The sequence below is a fragment of the Arachis duranensis genome, chromosome 5 (genome assembly GCF_000817695.3).
Source record: "Arachis duranensis cultivar V14167 chromosome 5, aradu.V14167.gnm2.J7QH, whole genome shotgun sequence".
In the NCBI taxonomy this organism is placed as follows: domain Eukaryota; kingdom Viridiplantae; phylum Streptophyta; class Magnoliopsida; order Fabales; family Fabaceae; genus Arachis; species Arachis duranensis.
In genome coordinates, this window is record NC_029776.3 from 98,816,347 (window position 1) to 98,822,785 (window position 6,439).

The 6,439-nt window shown below is 35.4% G+C and overlaps 1 long non-coding RNA gene across 2 annotated transcripts; it reads left to right on the top strand.

Annotated features, from left to right (window-relative positions):
- Window positions 1-1,622: 1,622 nt before the first annotated feature.
- LOC110281825 (uncharacterized) lies at window positions 1,623-5,255 on the top strand. 2 transcript variants are annotated; one of them, XR_008009653.1, is made up of 4 exons: window positions 1,623-2,221; window positions 2,296-2,408; window positions 2,520-2,646; window positions 5,053-5,255. It is a non-coding gene; the product is annotated as an uncharacterized LOC110281825 (long non-coding RNA). The 2 variants fall into 2 exon arrangements; XR_008009652.1 differs by having other exon boundaries at window positions 1,625-2,408.
- Window positions 5,256-6,439: the final 1,184 nt, after the last annotated feature.

Genomic DNA, 6,439 nt, shown 5'->3' on the forward strand with positions numbered 1-6,439 from the left:
ACATGTCTTTATTTTAAATTTTAAATGATCCCACTAAAAATAAACAAAGTCTAATTGTTAAAAGTCCCAAATTTATTTTATCTTTCTATCATTTTGATTATTAGTTAACTTAATCAAATTTAGTTTTTTTCTATTCTCAAATCTCAGTCGTCACTCATTTATTCTTTTAAATCCTCTTCTTAGTTTCATATTTTCAACCTTCTTTTCTATTCCTTATTTAATGGTCATTTTCTCTTCATCAAAAAGTAAATTTTAAATTCTCTATTGTTTTATATAGCTCTCTATGACTCTATTTATTTTTCAATTTCATTGTTTTCCTTTTTGATTTTTTCAATTGCAAATTTTAATTCAAACAATTATAATTTAGATATTAATCTATTTTTTTATTCTTTTCATGAATTTATATATTTTATTTTATTCTCAATTTAGTTATTCTTATTATTTATTTTTTATCTTTCGTTCTATTTTATTATATGTAATTATGTTGCATATAAATTTTTAAAGTGAATTGATCAATGTATTAATTTAAAATATATATTTTTTATTTTTACAAATAATAATAAAAAAATATTTCAAAAAAAAACTACCACTAGAATCTGAAGTCACTTCATTAGTTTTTTCTAATAAAAAGAAATTCTTAGAATTGAAACGAAAAAAGTTGGCGACTAATGTAAATTTTAGTTTTTTTATTCGAATAATTAATGTGCATTTTTATATTTTTAAATTTAAATTAATATATCTTTTGATAGTAATGTGTATTATTTTTGCCCCCTCAATATAAATTTTTTTGGATCTGTCACTGACCGGTACTCCATCTTAAGGGGAGAAAAAGGGTAAGAACTTGCAGGTTCTTAGTAAAGTTAGGGGTTCGTAATTAAGTTTATTAAGGCTTTGTTGTTTACTAGAAAAATGGTGTATAATGTAAGACCCAAAACCTTTGAAAAGTCTTATTATGATCAAGTCTCAAATCATATAGTTATTTATAGCCTTGATTTCAGAAATTATTTTATTAAAAATAATTAAGGCAAGTTTTGATTTATTGAATTTGAGACGAGTTATGATTATTATCCAATTTTATAATTATTGGGTTATTTTCTATATTTAAAATTATAAAGTTGGTAGTTATGAAATAATAAGGATTTTATATGTTTTGGATTAAATAATTAATATTTTAAATATTAGTACTGCTGTTTGGGAAAATAGAGGAGTTAATTATATTATTTCTAAATCTTGATTTGGACATTTTATTGAAAGTAAATTGTGAAATTGATGATCAAATAGTATTTTCTATATGCAATTAGTGTTGAATTTAATTTGGGTTTTAATTACTATATTATTCTCAATTTTATGCAAAATTACAAAAGTACCCGTAACCCTAATTTTCAAAAAATGAAACTCTAACCCAGAAAAACCTTAATCCGACCCGGTTTCCCCATAGTTGCTGCAGCCTTCCCTTCTAACAGCAGCGGCAATACACACAGTTTCCTTTTATTTCCATGAAAGAGAGAAACTGAGGCAGAGAGGGAGATGGAGACTGAGTTGCGACAAAGGAGAGGCGGAAGGAAGCTCATCGCGTTGCCGTCGCCACGCCGCCGCGCCACCGCGCCGTTGCCGTCGTTGGAGAAGCTCCACGCACCGCTGTCACTCCCTGGTGCCACCGCAGAAGCCGCCCTCGCCGATGCCATGAATCGCAAAGGAGAGAGAGGACTCGCGCCACCTCCGCCACTGTTGATCCCTCGAGGCTGGCGCGAGAGAAGAGGAGGGTAGGGGCGTTGTCTTGCGCCGTCGCCGTCGTGCCTGGGCGCTGCGGCTGCAAGCTCACGGTGCCGTCGTCGCCTTGCTGTCGCGGAGGGGGAAGCTTAGGAGAGAGAGATTAAGAGGGAGACGGAGAGCCCGAAAGCCAAGGAAGGGGAGGAGGGCTGCTGTCACCGCCGTTGCTGGGCTGCCGCCGCCGATCCTCTAGAACCGCCACTGCTGGGTCGCTGTGAAGAAGGGTCCGCTACTGCGACGCCGCTGCTACTGTGGCTGTCGCGGTGTCCACCGCATTCCTGGTCACCGCCGGCTGTTCTGATGCTGTCAAGGGGTTCAGGTCGCCGCCGATGTCGCTGCCGGAGAAGGGAGCTGTGTCTCCGTGATTCTGACCGCCGGAGATGGTTCTGTGACTTCTGGGACCACCGTCGGAGCCTCTGGCTACTTCTGTTGTCGCCGGAGAATCCTGTCGGTAAGATTTTAAGTATTGGGTTTCGTTTCTCTTGAGTTTTCGGAAACGTTACAATCACTGCATATTGATTTCAGTCGCCGCCGCCGGAGTCTAATCACCGTTGTCGCCTGGCATGGCTCCCGGGGCTACCGCCAAACCGGTTCGGAGATCGCCGCTGTTTCGGTTCAGCCGTTCCTTCTTCGGTTCGGTAAGCGTTTCGATTTGAAAGGCCTTTCGTTATTATTCTGTTATCTCACGCTGAGGTTTATGGCATTAATTGCTATACGATTGAATTTCGGTTGTTGTATATTGCGATTAGAGTTGTTGAGACTGTTGCGAAAGTGGCTTGGAACCGAGGTTTTGGTTGCTGAGATTTCGATTGTTGATTTCGGGTTGAGGTGGAAAGGACTCTGTGGCGCGCTTGGGCAATGGAATTGTGTTTTGAGGTAGGGGCGCTTTTCAAAAAATGTGTTTTATGTATTGGAATTATTACATATGGATATTGATGTGAGATATTGTGTATTTGGTGATTGTATCTGCCTTATGTATTATTTGATTGACTCGAATGATTATGGATGTTGGTTTGGCTGAATTGTTGTGTGGCTTTGTGAAATGTAATGTTTTGAAGTTGATTATTTAGAGATTTGAAATCTGAGTTTAATCCGTTGAGGATGGATTTGAATTGAGTTAATTATTTTGATGATGTGAAAAGTTGAATGCACTTTTGAATTCAGCCTGGTTTACTTAAATTAACTTGGTTTTGGACAAATGATTTATTACTGAACCGATTCTTTTAAGCCTTGGAAATGAGTTAAATCGGTTGGTATTAAGTTGATTTTTGAAATGGTTTCCTTGAGATATGCCACTGAGGCAACTGATGGATTTAGCGTGATTTTGAATTGAGTTTTGGGATTCTGGACTGTTGAAAAGGATTGAGGAACGGTTTAGTTGGGACCCGAACCGGGTGGCAAAAGTCCAAGTTTTAGGGGAGGTGTTGCCGAAATTTTCACAAAATCCTAGTCTTGTTTGAAAAGTTATTTAAAAAGGGTTGGATTTGAGAAGTTGTATTATTTGATTCATCAAAAGAATATTTATGTTTTCAAGCTTAATTTATTTAATGAACTTTATGCGTTGAGTTCGGCCTATTTAGAAATGAATTATTTTTTTACCGTTTGAATCACTAAAGGAAAGAATGATGCTCTAATATTGATTTCAATATAAAAAAGGAGCTTTTAGTGATTTTAAAGGAATTTAGACTTTTGATTGAGTAATCAAGTTTGAGACATTTTGGAAGAGTTAGAAAAATGGGTTCCAAAAAGAAATCTGAAAGCGGTTTGATTCAAATGAACCGGTTCTATTTCAAATGAGTTGATTTTTGGACCGGGTTGGGACTTGTGATTTTGTATGGTTCGGTTTCACAATAAATTCAGCTTTATTTACTTGAACAAAGAATCTATGATTTTAAGAGTTTCAATGAATTTTTAAGAATTGATATAGGTTGGCCTTCCCTAAAGACTTGGAACTCTGTCGGGAAACTTTTGTTATAAAAATCCCATTGTTGGATGGGTGATTTCGAATACTTTGAAATAAATCCTTAACTTACCATGGTTTTGGAAGTTTTGGAAAGAGAATGCCGAGGGTGGCTTTGTTTTAAAAGGGGAACTTACTTTGAGTAAAAGTGGCTTATGAGCCTGAGATGATTTGAGAAATGAGATCTTTAAAGCCAAGGCTGAAAAGAGTTGAAACTTGATTTCAAAATGAAACGGTTTGAGAAAAAGTGACTTGATTTCAAAATGAAACGGTTTGAGAAAAAGTGATTTATGGCTTAAATGCCGATTTTACGAATTGATGATGTTGAATGTGGAAGTGTTGTTTTGTTGTGAGCCAGAATGGCTGTGTATGCTATGAATATTGGCTGGTTTTGGACTGAACCGTGAGCCGGATGGCTGAGATGGATGTTGATCCATGGATGAGAATGAATGCATGTATATGCTGAATTATTGATAATTGTGATTTGCACTTCCACTATCAGAGGCATGAGATCCCTGGAAAAAAGCAGTGGCTAGCCACCACGTGCTCCAGGTAGAGGCTCGAGACTCTGCTAACCCTATGTCGTAAGTGTGGCCGGGCACTGTGAAAGTCCCGAATGAGCTCGCCCCCGTAAATATTCACCAGTGAAGGTGATGGATATGGATCATGATTATGATCAACTTTATGATGAGTATAACTCGAGTTGGGGATGCGCGACAGAGGGACAGTCCAATGGTTAGCTACCAGGACTTGTCGGGTTGGCTCTATAACCGACAGATAATATCATCAGCCACTAGGGACAGGCATGCATCATATGCATCTATGTAATATTGTTTGGGCGTGCATATTATACTTGGTTTGCATATGTGATTAATTGCTAATTGTTCTACTTGCAATAACTGTTTGTTGTGCTTGCATCTTCCTATTTGTGTTTGCTACTGAGACTCTGATGGACTGTGGTGATTGGTTGATGGTTGGATTGTTTGGGCCTAGGGCCGTGGTTGGAATGAGATTAACCGATGGTTGATTTCAGTTTTGTGTTTCTGGTTTGGAATAAAATATGAAAGGCTATTTTGGTTCAGTTTAGATAAACCTTTTTGAAAGGCTTTTGATCCTTTGAAAATTGAACAGTTCCTCTTTCAGAAAAGATTTCCGACTTTACTTTCATTGTAAACCGTTGTTTTTGAAAAGAGGCATAAGACGGTTATTAATCACTGGTACGGTTTATCTTCATGTATCCTATTACAGTAATTCCCAAAAACCCTCTATTGAGAACCCTTTCGAGAATATTGTTCTCACCCCCTACATTTTTCCCCTTTCAGGATATGGGGGCAGAAGTCACGAATAGTTTATTTATTTGTTATTGAGACGCTCTGTATTGCTTTAGATTATTATTTTTGTACCCTCGCCTTTATCTTGATATATTCTGTAAGAGGGATAGGAATTGTTTTGGATAATGTTTGTAATATTATTTATATATATGTGTGTCTATATATATGGATGTACTCTTTATGAGTTTTTGTAAGTTGTATGGTATCTATGGATGTACGTTGTCGAACGAAAGTATTTTGGGAGCGGTTTTGTGGTAAAAAGTTTTAAACAGGCTCATATTTTAGTATTAAATAGTATAAGTGTCGTCGTAATGTCTGAGCTATCAGAGTTGCGCAGCCGGAAGCTTGAGCTTTGGTAGTTAGGGTGTTACATATAAACAAAAAATATAGAAAATAGTAAAATACAGAAAATAATATGCAAACAGGAAATACAGAAATATCACACAAACAAAAATACAGAAAGCATACACATACACAGAATATATGTATAGCAAAGACATATGCGCAAATAAATATAATGCATGTCTGTACTACGCATGTTATGAGCTCATATGTCAGTTTATATCCTGCAACCCTACATTACCTAAGAACTAGTCTCCGATATGATTTTCCTTTATGTCCTGTTCGTGCATATATGTCGATGTGGTAAAAAGCACCACTAGTTCGTGACAACTGGCAATCGTCACAAAACTTGATACCATAATATACGCATAGAGAAAAACAGCGATCCTACGATTTGTGGGCGTTCCCAAAATCTATACTCAAACAGTTCAAGCCTCTTCCTAAATGTTTTATGAAAAAATTCCTAGAAGTTAAGTTACTAAATATTCTTTCTACGTTTTTTTATTATAATTACTGTTATATTCTTAAGTTTTTATATTACTTGTCTCACTTTTTACTTAAAATCCTTTTATATCTTTTAGCTTTTAATTATCTTTTAACCTTTAAGTTTTACACTCAGCTTTAGAATTTTAGTTATTTGTAATTTAGTCCAAAAGTCTTAATTAATTATATTTAACTTATCAACAATTTAACTTATTTACAGTAGCTCTTTAATACTCTAAGTTAATTACATTTTAGCTCTTTAACTCTAATAAACTATACCTTTTCTCTTAATTATTTTTAAAATTTTATTTTTAATTTAAGGGTTAAGTACGATTTTGGTCCTTAACGTAGAGGTCAAAAATTTATTTTGTCCTTGGCCTTTTTTTTGCTACAAAATAATTTCAAAGATTTCAGTTTGTTTTAAAATTATCTTTTTTACCAAATTTTTTATTTTTATTATCAAATTACCCCTAACTAAAAAATTATGAAATAAAATAAAATTAAATTAAATTAAAAGAAAAAAGAAAGAAAGAAAGGGACGAGGGGGAGAAAG